This window comes from Ornithodoros turicata, chromosome 4 (assembly GCF_037126465.1).
Source record: "Ornithodoros turicata isolate Travis chromosome 4, ASM3712646v1, whole genome shotgun sequence".
Lineage (NCBI taxonomy): Eukaryota > Metazoa > Arthropoda > Arachnida > Ixodida > Argasidae > Ornithodoros > Ornithodoros turicata.
The window spans coordinates 67,594,549-67,613,722 of record NC_088204.1 but is presented as its reverse complement, the minus strand read 5'-3'; the positions used below and the strand labels follow the sequence as shown (position 1 = coordinate 67,613,722).

At 46.2% G+C, this 19,174-nt stretch overlaps 1 protein-coding gene and 1 long non-coding RNA gene across 6 annotated transcripts in view; one reads left to right on the top strand and one right to left on the bottom strand.

The window, feature by feature from the left end:
• The window catches only part of LOC135391754 (equilibrative nucleoside transporter 4-like), a 134,401-nt gene that overhangs the window by 102,044 nt on the left and 13,183 nt on the right, over window positions 1–19,174 (top strand). The gene's annotated exons all lie outside the window — the stretch shown is intronic.
• LOC135393362 (uncharacterized) lies at window positions 14,373–19,064 on the bottom strand. The gene is made up of 3 exons (XR_010422587.1): window positions 18,873–19,064; window positions 17,838–17,878; window positions 14,373–14,521 (listed from the first exon to the last, which is right to left on the bottom strand). It is a non-coding gene; the product is annotated as an uncharacterized LOC135393362 (long non-coding RNA).

Here is a 19,174-nt window from a genome sequence, read left to right as displayed (position 1 = left end):
ATAGCGGCAGCAGGCAGAAAGAGTACGGTGCTCCAGTTTACGACGTCGGTGATCTTTTGTGCTTCCAATTACTAGTTTAAAGGAACGTAGAAGGGCTCGAAAAGATATGTCAGGACGAGTAGGAATTAGTGCTACAAGCTCTGGGATACATATTCTCACAAAAGGGACGAGTGCAGTGCGCACCCTGATGCGCAATAGAGTTTCAATTTGGCGGGTCAGGAAAACCCTTTCTCTCGACTGCCAGTCTGTGACGTCATCTCATCCGCCCAATAGTGAGAGCACACTTTCCTTTCTCTTTCTTTTTGCGGCTCTATTTTCCGCCGCCCGCCCGAGCCCTTAGGTCGGCGCGATCATGATCGCGGCAGCCTTGCCAGTGCTTCGTGATCGCCCTCATGATCGCGATCATCAGGCTTTGATGAGGCATTGCGATCATGATTGCGCCGACCTATGCTCGAGTCTCGTCCGGTCGTTCTCGCTAGGAGACTATTCTCGGCAGCCAGTAGAAGGTGTTCCACTGACAAGACGTCACCACACGCGAGGAGTAGCTGGGTGAAATCGCCGCCGCTGCGTTCATTCTTGCAAACGAACTTTCTCAGGAGAGTCGGGCTTCCCAAATATATATGGTATGCTCATATCTTGCGATAAAAAGATATACGTACGTTCAAAGTGACTCTCGTGTTCCTTTAAAGGTACCGTAAAGCAACAAACAGACATGTTATGTCGGGGGTGTAGTTTGAGAGCTTGTTCGTTGTAAACCCACCACAACAAGTAGTACACGTGATGGGGAATGCTACATATTTTACAGTGGCAGCTGTTAACGGGGAGGTTTCAGGAGATCGCCGTGTCTGAGGAGCTAAAAACCTCCTCGCCTCTCCCCGCCAGAGAGGAGGAAAACAGAGGGCGACAGCTGCGCGCGCATGGTGTGGAAAGGGCAAGCGGTGCGAGAGAGCGGCAGCTGGGTGCAGTTCTGGGAAACCAAAACGAAGCACACGTTAGGGAGTTTTAACACATCGGAAGCATTCCACGGATAGAAAACAAAATCAAAAATGAAGCTTTCATATACAAGGTCAGCAATGTGATGCCAGCCACTCGAAAGGAATCTGGTGCTTGGCGTACCAGATTTTCGGAATAGTTATCGTAAACTTCATTTCTGCTAAATCTCTTCTAATCCTTCTAAAACTCACTACCGAACCGATGCCGCGATAATAAACAAACGGGGATGAGCAGTGCGAGCCACGTCAGGTGCGGATCCGGCGCCTCGATCATGCCCTCATGCACGGCGGAGGTCAATACGGAGGTCGAGGGATCAGTCTTTCATAACCTTGAAAGAGAGGAAAGATGCGGGCTTGCTGGTTGTACATGATTATGACGATGATGACGATAATTAATAGTAATAATAATAATAGTGTTTATTTCAACAAGCGCTTGATGGGAGGTGGAGGCAAAAGTTAGACTCCCGAGACAAGCAAGAGACGTACCACGAAGTGACGTTGTTGTCCTCTGTACGTCTCTCGGAGTTCCCTTCCAGCAATTGATCACCTTTCTGCAAAGACATCGCCAACATTTTACAAACAAATTTGCAGACCGTTGCGGAAAGTGTTGCGACATTTAGCGAACATGTCAAACGTTTTGTCAGCGTCATCAAAAGTCACGAACAGCTGGCGCTGAATATCGCAACACCTTCCGTCATCGACTTCGGTTTTCAATTTTCTAGTAAAATAGCGGTAAAATGGCTCAGGGCGACGTCTGGTGGGGGAAATAATCCCCAATTTGTCTAGCAACAGTGATATATGTTCCCGACTGGCTTGCTGGTCCTGACGCGGCAACGTAGCCAACTTGATTTGTTTTAGACGCAGTGTTATGCGCATGTGATGTAGTTCTGCCGCCGTACTTGACGAGGAGTGCGCAGTGGGAGGCAACTTCGACACAGCCCGTAATTTTCAATTTTAATGCTAGAAAGAGGTATGAGTGCAATTGGGACGAAAATTGTGACGTAAAAGTATTGCACGCTTAGGCTTAGGTGTTCAAGTCAAACCGGGACTTTCTGTCTCCTGAGTGTACAAATGGCTCGCGCTAGTTCTTTTTCGTCATTTTCACACGCGACAGGCCTCCGCGTTCACCACGTGGTGGTCCAAAGTTTGTGGAAAACAGAAGGCACGTGCAGGACAAGATGGCCGACAACGAGCTGAGCGCGCACATCGAACAGCGAATTGTCATGAAGTTTCTCGTGTATGAAGAAGTAGAGTTAGATAAAATTCACAGAACACATCAGATTCAGTATGGCCACGATACACTTAGCCGCAGCGAAGCGTTTGAGTGGTGCAAACGGTTCCGGGACGGCTGTACATCAGTGCAGGACGATCCCGGCCGAGGCGACTCAGAGCCCAATGTCAGAGTTCCTGGGAACATCCAACTTGTGCAGCGCTTGATCCTCAAGGACCGACGGATTACATGTCTCGAACTGGCTCGAAAGATGGACGTTTCTGTGGGAACATTGAACACTATCATTCAAGAACACCTTCAGTTTCGGTAAGTTAATGCCTGTTGTGTCCCGAGGCAGCTCTCCGTGTTTGACCGGCAGAGGAGATTGGAAATCTCCCAAGAGCTAAGGTACCGTTTCCACACTGAAGGACAGCTATTGCTTGATCGGATTATCACGTGCGATGAAACGTTGGTGCACCATTTCACTCCTGAGTCTAAACGCGCATCAAAACAGTGGAAGCATCCGGGCTCGCCAGCTCCCAAGAAGTTCCGAAGCACCCCGTCTGCGGATAAGGTCATGACCCCGGTTTTCTGGGACAAGGCTGGTGTTGTTCATGTTGATTTTCTACCCAACGGTACCACCATCAGTAATGCATATTACTGCCAGGTTCTCAGGGGTGTCTATAGGGCGCTGAAGCAAAAGCGGCCGGGCCTCATCACCAAAGGAGTCCTCCCCTTACAGGACAATGCACGCCCGCATGCCACGCATCTCACTACACGCACCTTACAGGAACTTGGCTCGGAGTTGCTGCCAAATCCCCCTTACAGTCCAGATCCCGGCCCCAGCGATTTCCATCTCTTCGGGACACTGAAAGCGTTCCTTTGGGGCCGCCACTTCAGCTGCGACGACGAGGTCAAGAATGCGGTTCGATAATGGCTGCTACGCCCCGGTAAGGATTTCTACGCTGCTGGCATCCAAGCACTCGTGAAACGCTGGGACAAGTCCATTAGTGCAGCTGGAGATTACGATGAAAAATAAAACTAATTTCTCGCCTGTAAGTTCATTTTACTTTTGCGAAAAGTCCCGGTTTGACTTGAACACCCCTCGTAATACACAGATTTTCTAAGATTGCAGGTCTGCTGCTTTACCTTGAACAGTACCTTCAACCCAAGTACTGTAATACCTTTAAGCCAAGCATTTCTGCGCAGACAGATAACAATGGAAGAATCAACCGGCGCTGCCAGCTGACACGCCACGCGCCGAGCACTGCGCCTTGGCCGAGCCACCTTCTTTGTTGTTTACGCATGTCCGAACAGAAATGTGATTGTGTCTTTGTCGTCGCTTCAAGAAACACTTTCGAAATATCCTTCTCACTTTATCGAACATTTTCTCCTCGCCAACGAGCAAAACAATCCGATAAGCGTTCGAGGGACTAGTGGCCATTCCATGTATATCCCTACAATTCACCCAGTCCAGTTCAAAGTCACCATAAATCACCGGCGATTTATCGCCCTCGGATTCTTCGGTGGTGAATTTACGCTCCGCCTTTATCTTTTCTTTTCACTGTGCGACAGAAATAAAGCAAAAGCGACACTCAGAGTCACCTCGCTCTCTTCGTTTTCTTGAGGTTGATGTCGTTTCTAATGTATGTGTGTTTTGCAGAATAAGAACAGCTTTTTTCTTTTTGCACGTTTAAAGCGCGACGTATCTGAGCTTCCTCTCTCTCTCTCTTTTTAAATAATTTCTGTACGGTGAAATGATCGGAGCCTGTGGTTGACGGAAGCAAAAGGAGGATTTATTGACCTGGCTGGACAGTGGAGAATTCATTCATCTCTATCATGTGTCACATGTGGAAACAACGCAGTCTGTCTTGCTTTTTGTGTATGTTCAATTTGGCTGTGTTTCTTTGTTCTCACTTTTAGCTCAGATTTCTTTTCTCTCGAGATAGGAGCTTTCTTTCTTTCCTCCTTTTTTCTTTTTTTCCCTAGCCAGGTCACCCGCCAGGCGGGTGACCTGGCTAGGGACGTAGCGACTTGGTGTCATTGTACTGTTTGGGTACATTGTACTGTACTAAAATCCCCAGCCCCTGGCGGAGCGATCCCCTATCGGCGATGTCGCACACGAAGGAACTATACCAATACCTTCCCCGAGGGGAGGCCGCGCTCAACTGCTCTTTCTAGCAGACGACGCCGCGTGGTGGTGCGGTGCGTCGTCTCCCCTCGGAGAGTGTATTGGTAGCGTTCCTTCGTGCGCGACATCGCCGATAGGGGACTGCTCGGCCACGGGCTGGAGATTTTAGACAACCGTGTCCGAAACAGTACATGCTGCATTCTCACGTTGTCCTCCGCGATTCACAACGACACGAATTTAACGTTAAATTCGTCGTGCTATATGGTGAGATTTTGGCGTATATCTTCCATCAGACTTGACGGAAACGCGCGTGCGCCCGCCAGAACCCAGAGTCAGAAACTCCATGTAAAACTACAGTGCCTGAATACTATAACTCCGTCTGTTTCGGGTGAAGACAAATGCGTGCTCTGCTACGAACTTCCGCCATTTTGAAGCCCACCGTGCAGCTCACGCCGTGCTAGCGAAACTGTAGCTATTCGGGAGTTTTATAGCAGATTCAGGAGTTTTGCGTGCGCGAGAAGTAGATTTATCACGTCTTCGCATGCCCAGAACGTAAGCTCAGCTTTTGCGTTTTGCGCGAGCTCACTATTTATTGGAAACTGTGGGGCCACGCAAAGCTGGCTTTGTGGTCCTGCGTTGCTCTCGCGGCTGACGAGACACTGCGTGAACATTTTGAACATGGCAGGAGGTGCAACGTAATTCACAAGTGATTCACAAGATAATCGTGAGTTGTCTTGCGACAGCATACATTTTTATTAGGAACAACAAATCATGCTTTGAAGAAGTTGTTCCTCCGTCTTTTTGATTCTCCATTCTTTCTTCAAGTATTCTAGCCGTAACGGCGCTGCAAGCGACGGACGCAAACCAGCAGCTTTAAGTCATGGAAACGCTATTCTATAAGCACTGGGCGGGATCCGTTGCGTGCGATATTGCGTTTATATTTTGCGTTTGCAACGAACGCTATTCTAAAACCCCCTACTCCTGCACCCTCGAATTGTGTAAATAAATTGCCGAAGAGGTTTGGAAGAGTCGGTGATGTCGGAACACAGCATTTGCCCTTCTTTTTTTTTTTTTTTTTTGCTGACCTACCAGCGGTAATCGTCGAAGGCATAGGCAGTGCTGACACACATGGATGTAGGTATTTCTGGGAACATAAGTGAGCCATTTTTACACGTGTTACAGGTGGCGACCTTTGTTCGTCTTAGTGGAAACGTCACTTGAGGATTTCATAGTGAATGAAATTCGGGGAGAAATCGGGTTTAACTGGTTGTAGGTCAGTTCGGCAGGGGGAGGGGAATAACCAGGCGGAATCAGGCCAACCCGAAAAAGTCACTCCCTACGATATAATGAACAATTCCAATATTATTAACGATCCAAAATAGTTTTTTTTTTTTTCTGCTTTACATTTTCCGTCGCTACGGACGCGTTTTTTTACTAAAAGTGGTGCAGGTGGAGCGTTTCGTCAGTGTTCATACATACTCAACTTAGATGTTCATAGACCATTACTTTCAATGGTCATTGGAATGTGGATACTGTGGAAGACATTACGCTCGAATGCAAATACAATCTCAAATTCAGTCCGCAGTTCTAGGCTCTAGCGTAAGCCTTGCTCCGTCCGCTCCGCAATAGCATTGCATGATGCATCCAACGGGGTCTTCGTCGCCCTCATTTTCATGACATGGAGACACACATCTCCTCATCAGTAAGCACGTGCTTGAACGCCATTCCTGAATTTCGTCGCCCATAACATCGGCTTGATTTCAAGCAGCCTTCCGGGAAAGAATACGAGAAAATTCAGTAAGGTTGCGCGAAGTTCTTCGCGCTTGTCTTCTTCGCTTCTTGCAGGCCCTCTCAGGCGTGCATTTTTCACTGTTTCCTCGCTCGTCAGATATAGATGGCCCAGGCGTAAAAGAACAGAACCGTCTGTTACGCACGGCGCTTTTGGGAAACGTTGGAAATGACGAGGCTGAAGCCGAACGGATGGCCAGCCTCGTGGAACGGTAGGTTTTTTTTTTCTCCTTCTCTCTCTATTTTTAAGTGCAACACGCTGATATCGCAGTAAGGTCTGAACCATGGCGCAGCGCTCTGCCCTCTGACGGGAAGAAAGAGGCGACGGCGATGTTTTGTAAGGCAGATAAGAAAGAAAAAAAATGACGCATCGTCCCGAGGAGGTTTCTTTTGTTGTTGTGTGGCTGCGCTGTTGTTAAGTGTTCTTTGATTGTGTCTTAAACGCGGAATAGCGAACGATAAGCGAATTAATAACCTCGTATCATTAAATATGTGTTTTGTTTCCCTTTGAAAAACGCGTTGGCAGAACCACGTTTAAAGAACATAAATACGATGGCGTGCGCCGAAGTGCAAATACGTCGGTGAAGTGCCGGCGAGCATCACGGGGACCGCCTAAAACTGACGGACGTCACCGTATTCAAGCTTTGCATGGAGGAAAGAAAAAGAGGCGCCCCCAGAAGAGAGAAGCATGGGGCAAATGACGAAAGGATAGGAGATTAGCTGTAGCTTCTATATATAATTGGGTGTTTACGTCGCGAGACAACTGAGTTCATGAGCGACGCCACAGCGGTCGGTCTGTGGATTGGCTGTAGCTTCTTTGGAGTCACGCGGGGGTCACGTTACCTGAATAGCTCAAATGAGGTCGCTTTGCACCAGGGGTGGGCAGTAATAGTAATACTTTGTATTATACTGTTATACTTTTGAGTATTTGTATTTTGTATTATAATACTCATTTTCGAAATGTATTTGCATATGTATTATAAATTATAATGCACAAACTCGAGGTATTACCTGTATCCTAATACCTTTGAAGGTGTAATACTTTCCCAGAGATCATAAGTCCGACCTGCTGAGTGTCACTGGTGCATTTTATCAGTAATCTTTTGTATCCCACAAGCATTCGAACACGAACAAGGCTCCTATTATTCCTATTCCCTAAATTATACCAAAGGGAGTGACCTCGGGGCCAGAGGTTGCTGGAGGCTTCCCCACATTCCTTACAGTTTAGCCTCCGTAAGGATGAGTCATGATGCCATTGGAACGCCTTTGTCGTGTGAAAGGGTATGTCTAGTCCAGTCACCTCGTTACGCGGTTGCACTATGGATAGTCACACGCTTTTGGACGGAGCACATTTTATAGTCCTAACTGATTGAAATCAAGACTCTGACACCATGAGAGCAAGCTGTTCAATGTGGTCGTGCTGATAAGCGCCATCTCATCAAATTCGTAAACGCTGTGCACTATAGAGGACTACCCCCTTGACAACATCCTAAAAATGAAAGCTCCTGAAATAAAACGTGAGTGGAGAATGGCTGTCTCGATAAGTAATAAACAAATTGTATATATTTCTGCTTTTCTTTTCCTTTTTCTCCCCAAGTTATGCATCAATCTATTACTAGTATTACTCGTGTAATACACAAGTATTATACCTAAAAATCAATCTATTATGTATTTATATTATAATACCAATTTCTAGAAAGTATTATGTATTAGTATTACTGCCCATCCCTGCTTTGCACACGCCACTGTGGGGGCGTACTTCGGCGCGCTACCACCGCACCTCTTCAAGTATGCCGAAACTATGCTTTGGGGGCTCATATAGAGATGTATGTAACCGAAACCGGGAAAGCCAGCAGTGATGACACGGGAGTGACCGCCATTTCTCAGCGCAGTAGGGCTCCTCATCTCTTTCCTTCCTCCATGAAGCTTTGGAATATATCCGTATAGGGTTGATTCACATAACGTCATCCGTAGGAGACCGCCACTGTCGCTAGATGTGCTGCCATCGGCCGCCATATTGTAGGTCTCATCCAAGCCTTCACCCATATCGCACTCACCGTATATTTAGAAAGGGAGTTGCCTCAGGACAAGCCGCCGATATTTCGAACAGAGACTGTTCTTCTTCTGGGCCCAGAAGAAGAACAGTCCCTGTTCGAAATATCGGCGGCTTCTGTCCTGAGGCAACTCCCTTCCTACATCTCCACCGGTTCGCTGGATTTCTACCCATCTACTATCACCGTATATTTAGTGTTTCAAAGTTATTGTGCTGTGTGATTCGTAGCATGTCCAAGTAATTTTCATGTTTCCGACGTTAGTTGTCATCGAAAAAGCGTACGGCAGCGAACGAATGCGGGAACATAACTTCGAGGGACTTGCAGTATGGCGGTGAGGCGACGTCAGTGAATGAACCCTATAACGACATCATGCTCTGCGTGATTACGTTGACGCTGAATACGCGTCAAAATCGTGACGTGATGATCTGTTATCAGACATCCAATCGGTGCACAGGGAGACGGCCGAGTTCAGGAGTAATGGTCGTTTATTGGGGATACCTGTTCTGGCAGTCCCGTGCTGATGCTACAGTTCACTTCGCTACATTTCAATAAATACATTGCAGAGCTTCATATAATCAGTTTCATATAATAAGAACAGTATGCGATATTGAATAGCGGTACTGTGATCACAAACAAACTGTGTGCAAGCCCGTCTTCAATATATTCATTGACTCATATAGATATTACACATGTGTTACGTAGAACTGCAGGTAGAGCCCTTAGTACGTGTTTTGTCATTAAGTGGGAGAATTGGTATTGATGTATACCACTTTAAAGAGTGGTATTAAACGGAAGGAGCAACTTATTTATTTACACATGGTAACGAGACTTTCGTGCACGAGACTGCACTTCTTCAGGTTACAATAATATAAACATGGTACAGGAACATATATACAGTTGACGGGGGAGTTTTGGCATGAGAGGGTAACAAGGTGATGGAAAGGATGCAAATGCAGGTAAAGATGAAAAGAACGCAAATACAAACGCAGGGGTATCAGAAGCGCAACATAACGCGAGTCGAAGGGATTACACAGGAAACGAAAACGCATGTAGAACACGCATGCGTTAAGGCCTGTTCCGACATATAGCGATTTGATATATAGCGCTACAAAATAGGGCGATATTTTCCTCCTCGTAGTGCTCGATAACGCTAAAAATTAGTGCTTGCCGGAGTTGAGCTTCAGTCAACTTTTTCAGCGCTAATATTAGCACTACATTCGTGTTGGCCAATGAGGAGGCCCTTCAGTGGTGACGTCGCGAAAGTCGTGGAGCTGTTTTGCTTCCGCATTTCACGGCATGGCGACCGCATTGGAACCGGCGAGTGTGTCATCCCAAATGTCTGATAATTTTTCTGATTGTCCTTCTTGATAAGGTGTTCAGTCAGTTGATCGAATTTTTCCGTCGCTGTCGAACTCTGGAGGCGTCATGTTGGGAGAGACCGGAAACGATAACTTCCACTAAATTATAGCGCTTGCGGCGGTTTGCAAGTGTGAACCGTCCGATAACAGTGAGCGCTGTTTTTGCGTGCTGTTTTGTAGTGCTATAATAGCGCGCAGCTATATGTCGGAACAGTCCTTTATTGTTTCCTGTGTAATCTAATAATAAGTGCAGTCTCGTGCATGAAAGTCTCGTTACCATGTGTAAATAAATAAGTTGCTCCTGCCGTTTAATATCACTCTTTGATTTACTCACCACCGGCAGCTTGACATCGCCTATTTTTATACCACTTTACACAGACCAAAACTCTACTACGATGTATGCCCAATAGCAACTCTCATACGGCTTGATAGCTTTTTCACATGCCATACCCACGAGAACAAGCCTTGTGCACTACGGAACAGTCGCCACGGAGGGCACCGCAGTCCTAGAGTGCTTACTGAAGCTCTCTTCTTTTCTTTTCTTTTTTTTCGCTCATGCTGATCATGCAGAAAAAGAGATGGGCGCAGATCATCAATGTGGTTCGTGCACTGTGCGGCAGCCACCCACGCGCCCACTGGCGGGGCCACCGAAAGCTACCCGGCAAATATGCTGCAGAAAAAAAGCTGGTAGATGCAGCGATTGAAATATTCTGCAAGCAGGTCGACAGCATTGTCATCGGCGCACACCACGTTAGCGCCTACAGTGTACTCGGAGACACCATCTATTTCGTGACGCAAAGCGATCCTGAATAAGTCGGGAAATGAGATCTCGGTGCGTAAGAATAGGAGTAATCGTTATCGGATACACACATTGTCTATGTTTCTAGCTTGTAGGACTGTAACAGTTATGTCTGTCCAAAGGGGACTACCTCCATAGGTAGCTCTCCTGCTTGATGACAATACACACATTTCTATGTTTCTCCCGGGCTGATGTCGCATATGAGGGAGTGTTTTGTTTGTCCGTCCGGGGACTTGTCGGACCATGACGGAGTCCTCCTTCTCCATGGTGGTTTTCGGCACCTCCGTGGTGGTTCGGGTTGCTGGAGGCTGGACGTCTCTCTGTTGAATGACGCTGAAATTCGTGGCAGTGTAAGTAGTTGGCTGGAGGCTCGGTGTGCTATGACTTCCTTCTCGCAAGAGTGGTGGGAAGAGACGAAAATTGGGGCCGCGAGGCTTTTTCGTCAGTGGCGGGCTCGGCGGGCGCGGGAGAGCCGAGAGGAAGTGCAAAACCTTCGGCAAGTGCTGTCAGTTTTGCGTCATCCGGGGTCGAGGGGCCCTGGCAACGACGATGCTATCCAGGACGTTCTGAGACGTCTTGCCTCTCTAAAAATGCGTGCCTGGGAACACTTTGCGGCGTTGCATGCAGCTGAGCGCTGGTCACAGGAGTCCTACTGCTCGGGCCTTCTTCTTGGCCGCTTTTTTCGTCGCCCTCCAAATGCTGTTGCGGAGCTGGTGACCTCTGGCGGGTCTGTTCACGCTAGTCCTGAAGCCGTTCGGTCAATTTTTCGTGACCACTTCGCCGCCTTGTACGGCGCAGTCGTGCCTGCTGATGACGAAACGCAAAGCTTTCTGCCGACTCACAAGCACTTCGTCCTTAGCGCAGATCCGTTTACTCTGGACGAGTATACGGCCGCCGTTAAGGCCCTGCGAACTGGAAGGTCTCCCGGCTCCGATGGTCTCCCCGCCGAATTCTATAAGTGCTTCTGGCGTACGCTCTCTGGCCCGCTGACAGCGTTATTTAATGGCTGTTTGGCGGACGGCCTCCTCTGCCCGTCCATGCGAGAGGGTGTGGTAACTTTACTATGCAAAGACCCGTCTAGGAAGCGGGACCCGAATGCGTATCGGCCTGTTTCCCTACTTAATACGGACTACAAGATAGTTTCGACCGCAATTCTGCGTAGAATTTCCTTAGTCCTGGGTCTCGTAGTTCCCCCCTGTCAGGTCTGTGCTGTTCCTGGACGGTCAATCAACTCGCACACACAGGCCCTGCGTGACGCCATCTACTGGGCGCACAACCGTCAGCAACCCGCGGTGCTGGTGTCTTTTGACCAGAATATGGCGTTTGACAGGGTGCATCATGGGTATATGTTCCGTGTGCTGGAGGTGGCTGGCTTTCCTCCCGTAGTGGTGGGCTGGATTAAGGCCCTACACAGAGATTCCTTTGCCGTTGTCGGCGTGAACGGGGGCGTTTCCGGTAGGTTCCCCATCATGACCGGTGTGCGGCAAGACTGTCCTTTGTACCCGGCGTTGTCTGCCATGGTGTTTAGTCCTCTCCTAGAAACCTTAGTAACCTGCCTTCGACCTGTTATGTTTCTGTTGCCAGGCTCGTGGAACCTCCCTCTTTTCGCGTATGCAGATGACCTCTCCTTAATCCTCAGTAACGAGGACTCGATAGGTCGTGTTCTCGTTATTTTAGAGAGATACGGTCGAGTATCGAATGCGCGAATCAACAGAGAAAAAAGCGCTGCGCTGTTCATTAATGTCACTCCCTCCTATCCGTCTCCATTCGGGATCCCTGTTAGGAATGAGGTGCGGATTCTCGGTATTCACTATAACAGGACTGGGGTCTCTTCTCTTTCTTGGTTGCGTGTTCACGAGCGCAGCGTCTCGGTTCTCATGGATTTAAGGGGCCTAGTGCTCTTTGTCACCTGTAGAGCTCGCCTGGCTGCGTCGTGGTTCCTGAGCAAATACTGGTATCACGGGACAGTTTGCCTTCCTCCTCGTCAGGTTTTCCTTGCAGCAACTCGTACGGCCTTTCAGTTCATCTGGGGCAACGGAGCTGGGTGGGTATCCCGTGCACGTATGTACCAGCCGAGAGAGGTTGGGGTGTGCGGGTTCCGCACGTAAACATCAATGTCCGTATTCACCAGCCGACTTGAACCATTGGTTTAGTGACGTCGGGTTTAAATCGATCACGTGATCTCTCCGGCTATGAAGAGCGGTTGACCAAAGGGTGACCACAACGCATGCGCACTATTGACATTGGCACGAGATGGTTGAGGGGAGGGAGAACGTAGCAGACGACAGGATTGTGAAGAGGAAGGCTCCCGTTTGTTTTTTGATTATGATCTTAACGGAAGAAAAGTTCAGGCGGCGCTGGCGCTGCTGCAGGTGGTTGCGGATCGGGGTGTCGGTAATCGTCGGTTATGCGTTATGCCTACCGCTGTATTTGTGAATGACAAGCTCTTGATATGGTCGCTAAAAAGAGAGCGTTTGCCATGTTATTTGAAAGGCAGCAGTAGGTATCCTCGCGCAGGTGATCGTTGTGCTTTCGTCGGTGTTCGGTCGTCGATTGTGGATGCGTATAATAACGTCATCCGCATCGACCATCGCTTTTTTATCGTCTGTTGTGCGGCCTGTGTGGTGAACTGCAACGATCAAGATAGCCTCTCGATTGATGGGGAATTCCAGCAGTCTTTTATACGCTTTCGAGCCTGATATCATGTTCGCAACGTGTGTACAAGTGCTTGATCACTGTAGGCTATGTAAACAGAAAGAACACTGATGCAAGGGTGACCTTATCCTGCAGGTGACTCCCATACGCATAACTCGACGTGGTACTTTCAACGTGCCACAAATCTGCAACGCGTTAGACCATCTCTTTGCTGGCTGTGTTTCTTTGGAGTGTGACTCCTACGGAAAACGTACTCATGGTGCTGCCTTGTTTACGTCCTGGTCATGTGTGTGTGTTTTTCTTTGTTTGTTTAGCGCTGTTTTCGTCAGTTACCCATGGCGTCCCTGCTTGTGAGCGTGGAAGTTGCCAGTGTCGTGACCCCCTGTTAGTGCGGTGCTGTGCTTACCTCTGATCTCCTTTATTTCTGCATTTCAGCATAGAAGATTATTGTACAAATCATTAAGCACTAAATTGATTGTTCTGTTCAGCCAACAAAGATACATCATTACGTTGCGACTGTCTCTTGCTCTGATGAAATTTCACACAATGGGAACATACCTAATGTATATATTTGTCCTTACTTGTCATCAGCTATGATGCACTTGACATCACAGATGTAATAATTGCAAAAATAAACGGCCACACTTTAATGCCATTACACTGCATCCGAGCCATTCAGAATTTGTAGTTTATTGAGACTGTGTACACAAAATACAGATGTTAAAATGAACCAAATACCTCATAAAGAAGGATATCTTATACCGGTTTCAATAGTGGTGTTTCAAGGATGGAGCAAACAGGAAAGGACCAAAGAAAAAACACACAACAACAGCTGCAACATCAGCCACAAACAAGCCTGTGCTGCCATTTTGTTCAATAATTGTGTTGAGCTTATTTGTTCAAAGCCATATATTATTCAGGAAACACTTTTACACACCTGGTTGGGGACTTATCTATTTTTCCATGCTCATTCTTCACAAACTTCTCTCCCGACTCCATACTGGCATTGTAAGCAATTTCACTGGCATTATCATCGCACCATTACATGCCAAAACATCACCACCACCAATGCCTAAAAACTTCCCACAGCTCATGCCATGCTATAATACGGCTGCCAACAGCACATCATGCACTAAACAAGCGTATGATGGCTGGGCCGGTAGTTGGTACGAATTCATTCCGCAGCAAAGAGACGTGGACAGAAGGCTGACGACTGCATGATTCACTACGATCTTTGAAATCACTCCTTATTCAGGCTTTTTTTTTAATTTATAAAAGAATTTGCATAGCGATGCAGTTACAGTTATCACTTCACTCTTACACAGATCACTAACTTTGACTGTGAAATGACATAAGAGGCCTGTGTGATGCCACGAGAAAGATAATCGCCATTGTACAATTGTGTAAACTTATTTAGGGAATTTTTACTTCAGCAGCTCTTCACCGCTTTCTTGACATTTTTTCTAGTTTTCCAGTCATGCAATAGTTCTCAGACTATTCCCAGTTTTCCATGCTTTACTGGATTGCAGACATCCTGGAATACAGACGATGATTCAAGCAACTCAGCAACTGGGCGTTTGAGGCTTACATGTTTGTATCATCCGTATGTGTGGCCTGCTTCGACTAATTTTCGTTTACACACATGATAAAGCTATGAAAAATTATTGCACAGGCTGCATTTCTGCACTGTGTGGTTATGCAGTTTGACTGCGCACCTTTGTACTGAGAGATTGTGCTATTTCTTGAGAAAAAACACAGTGGAATACTACAGCAAGGCACACCTAGATATGCTCATTCTAGCATAAAAGTTCTAGCAATGCAAATAAGCTTATACAAAGAAAAGGATGCAACTTGAAATCATGTGCATCTTAGCTAAAATGTGCTGTATTACTTTTATTAAAATTTACATGATTGTATATCTTTCTTCTGCAATTTCAGTTATTTTTTAGCCACATTGGCAGTTGTCACTTTGCACAAGCCGACATATTGATCCAGTTGTGTCAGCACAAATCTGTGCAACTGAACAGTTTAATGTAGTGAGCATGGTGTACTGTATCATCAAGGTCAAAGCCTGGGAGCAGATTTATGGGACACAATGCTGAATTCGTTGTAAAATAATGTAGATGCATCTGCATGACTAACCACCTAACTTCAGTAATGAGTGGTGGACATGCAGAGTCTTCAGGCAACTCCTGGTAATTAATACATGTCATATGGGAGATGGTTTGCAAGATACCAGCACCCAAAGCAACAGTTTGACAGATTCTGGCCATATGCATTACGTTGGCACACCCAAGAAGAGCATGTAACTACTTCGGTCCACTTTACTGAACTTTAGCACCCCTAAGAGTGCATAGAAAATGTGGGGGGAGGGGGGGGTTCTAAAAAGAAACAGTAGTAGTGTCAATTTCCCATTAAAAAGAAATGAAAAATTCCACACACACAACCACAAGATTTCTGAACCTATGGTGAAGCTAGCTCTTACACAGACATGTTTTTTGTGGGGCATGGCATGGTGTGCCTAAGCTAATGCCAGTCACATATTTGAATAGCAATAAATTTGTATAGCAATTATTTTCTTCACATATGGCATTGAAGAATGGCTTACCTGAAACAAAATAAATAATCAGGTTTGACACATATACAATCATACGTCACAGGCATTTGGTGCCAGTCATGCAGTGAAAGCAGTGTGCACGAGACGCCACATATTCCCCTGGTGATCATGTGAAGGCTTTCCAACAGTAAATGTATGTACGTGGTATCTTGTATTGCAACAGCATTCAGGCACTGTTTCGAATGACAGATCCATAGATGTTAGAATCATTTGTCATGATGCTGATAACACATTCTTAGTTACACCAGAACTTCATGACTGTAGTATGCCCATATTCTGTTTATTCTCCACTCACTGCTGTACATTTATGGGTGGAGTGCGAGTCAAGGAAGAGGAGAGCTGGTGTGAAATGAGAGTACCAATGTACAGGACATGTCATACAGCAAAAACCATGGACACTTAGCATGCACCTGCCCTGAGCTGGTGCAAGGAGAACAAGTTGTAACATAATTGAAGGTAAAGTGATGTACTACGCATATGCATATTAGCAGGATTTGGTTTGGTTCACTATTTTGTAACTCAGCTATTCAGAACACGTTCAAGACATGCACAACGCAGCCAAATTAGAGGGTAGTGTTTCGGGTGTGTTGTATGTTGTGTGTTGTTACCGTCAATAAATTTTCCTATTACAATTAGAGGTATTGTGTCATTTGTGATGAATAGAAGCATGATTGCAATGTGGATGCAGGTGTATATGATAAATCATGTGGCATGATTCCATAGGGATGTGTTTTTCGATTCTTAAGATTTACCTCAACAGGATCAACGTGGCTCCAACCAAAGCTAGCTCGAAAGAGGGGATCCCGACGTTTCGGAGCCGAACCGGCTCCTTCTTCAGGGGTGACGAACTAACAGGGCTAACTTTGGTTGGAGCCTCGTTGATCCTGTTCAGTTTCTACCCAACCAGGCACACCTGTGTCAAACATGTTCACGTTTAAGATTTACCTGTACAGGATATGAGGCTACACAAAAAGAGTGCACAGATCACACCAGTGTAAAGCTGCAGTGCGTCGAGTAATTTTTAACAGTCCTGCTCACAAAATGATGCAGAACAGCATGCGTACATTTTTGCTTGAAAGAAAAGCCTTGAGCTTCAGGAGACACAAAAGGGACACCATTTTTTGTTTAGCGCTGTATTCACACTGAACAGATGAGCACACGGATAAACTCTGTGGCCATATGACAGCTATCAACGACGTAAAAGGAGGAGAGATAGTGTAACATGGGTGCTTGTTTACCCTGCTTTACTACTGTCGTCTATATCCACACTGAAAACATGAGCACAGAAATAAACTATGCGGCCATACGGCAGCTGTCAGTAACGTAAAAGAACGATAGCTACTGTTAACATGGGTGCATGTTCTTCCATGTGCTCGTGTGGTCAGTGGGATAGAAACGGCTGCAGTGGCTGGACAAATCTGTACCCATGTCAACGCAAGCTAACTTTCTTTTGATTAGTTGACAACTGTCATGTGGCTATGTACAATTTATCCATGCGCTCATGCTGCAGTATGGGGGAACGACATTTCCTTTTTGATGTTGCACGAACCAGCTGACTCCTATTATAATTGTCAATACTATCTATTGATGAGTCTGTAGCCTATGTTTTGTTATATTCATCTGGAAGGTGCTGTATGCAGTAATTGCAGTTGATCTAATTTTCAACTTTAAGTGCAGTTCAATGGGAGCAAGAGAGCTTCAAAGTTTCTGTACAATTCAAACGTACTGCAGTACGACACCTCAGATATATTGGTGGAGTCAGCATGTGGAATGTAGCAAGGATTTTTTTTTTCCTTGTGCGCCATTGCTCACTTATGTTCTCATGTGACCTTGACAACTAATTGAGCAGGATATCCAGAGTGCACGTTTCTATGAAAAGGTCATCCTTGTGGAACTACGTAATAGCCTTTATTGTCTGAATATAAACAAAAAGCTCACGAATACAAAGTTGTTGTGATGAATGAGTCCATAGCAGAAATTTTCAAGAGAGGCTCTCCAGAATATATGTGCTTATACAATGCAGAAAAGCTGTCAGTGATTGGTCATGGTTATGTACCTGCAATAGTAATTATGATTAAAAGGTTTGCAGCCTCCTGTAGCACATTGCTGTGTAGTGTGTTTTGCAGAAGCAGCCCTACAAAAGCACATCTACTGTTACCAAATGATAAATCAATATAGAAGTAAGCAGCTGTCCCTTTGAATGTTTTCTAATGTAGCAGTGGCAACACGATACCTGAATAACATATTTTTATTGGTCTGTTCTGCTGTGGCATGCTGAAATAAGTAAAACACACATTTCAGTTTCATCTATGCTTACATGTGAATCCAGGGGAAATGGGGACCTCCTTAGCTTTTGCTCCGGTATTTTCATAATCGGGGAACGTAAAATCTGCTCAAATTTCGTGTTCAGTGTAGTGCAACAACATGCAATATCTCCATGCCTTGATAGTACCCACACAACAGCCGCAAGACGCTAATGCACTTTATGATCAGTCCTATTGCACTGTTAGATGTCTCTGGAGATTAGACACGCTGCGAAGAGATGATAGATACTGGGATGGTTGATAAGCATGCCAGTGGATAACGCCCCCAATTTCTCCATCGGGGCTCGCAACAAACATCTATCACGTTATTGCTCTTACTGTACAATGACAGGGGCGCTTACAGTGTGTATCACAGGAGATGACGCTCATAATAAGCGCCAGCACTACTTATGCTTTGTTTTTGAAGATGCACATTGACGTTCGGCCATCCGCACCATCCGCACGCTCTCTCGGTCCCTTGGATTGGTATATGGATTTTGTCCAGTGGCACATGTCGATGTCACTCTCTTTGACCACACTTTGACGGTGCTTTTTACTTTTGTCATGCAAAAGTTCGCAATAGCGCTTTCTAAAAACAACAGCCGCATTTCGTACCCCCGGTCAAGCGTTACGCCGTTTTTGTTTACGAACCGTGCATTTGAAACGATTCTGCTTAATTTTTACCAGTTAACTTCGAATTAGTGCAACATCACCTACCGCAACCCATCTACGATAGTTTTTTCAACACACACGTCCACAGTAGTTGCAACGTATACTTAGACCGATGTTAAACTAGCCCCTCCCCTAGTTTAAAATACGTCCCATTCAAATGCATGGGGCTTAAACCACCAGTTTAAGTAGCTTGGGTGGATGATCGAAATGGAACATTTGAGGTAAATATTCGTCCCATTGTGATCAAATCTGTCTCCTGGGCGCTTCTAGTAACTATATTAATCGAAACTTACCCAAGATTTGATGAAAAATTCCTCGTGAACCGGGGATTAGGCCTACCGGCCACCATCGCTTCTGGCAGACTCTGGTGAAATACGCATGCGCTGTGCAGGAAGCTCGCTATGTGCGCCGCCATAGGCTTCACAGCAGCAGGTGGTAGAGCATGGGGTGGTGATCCAGGATTGGCGAACGAAAGTCTCACGTGATTGATTTAAACCCGACGTCACTAAACCAATAGTTTAAGTAAGTTGGTGAATACGGGCTCAAGTGTCTTGCGCTCGGGATAAAGGCAATTTTTGACGGCCTTAGTGACCCT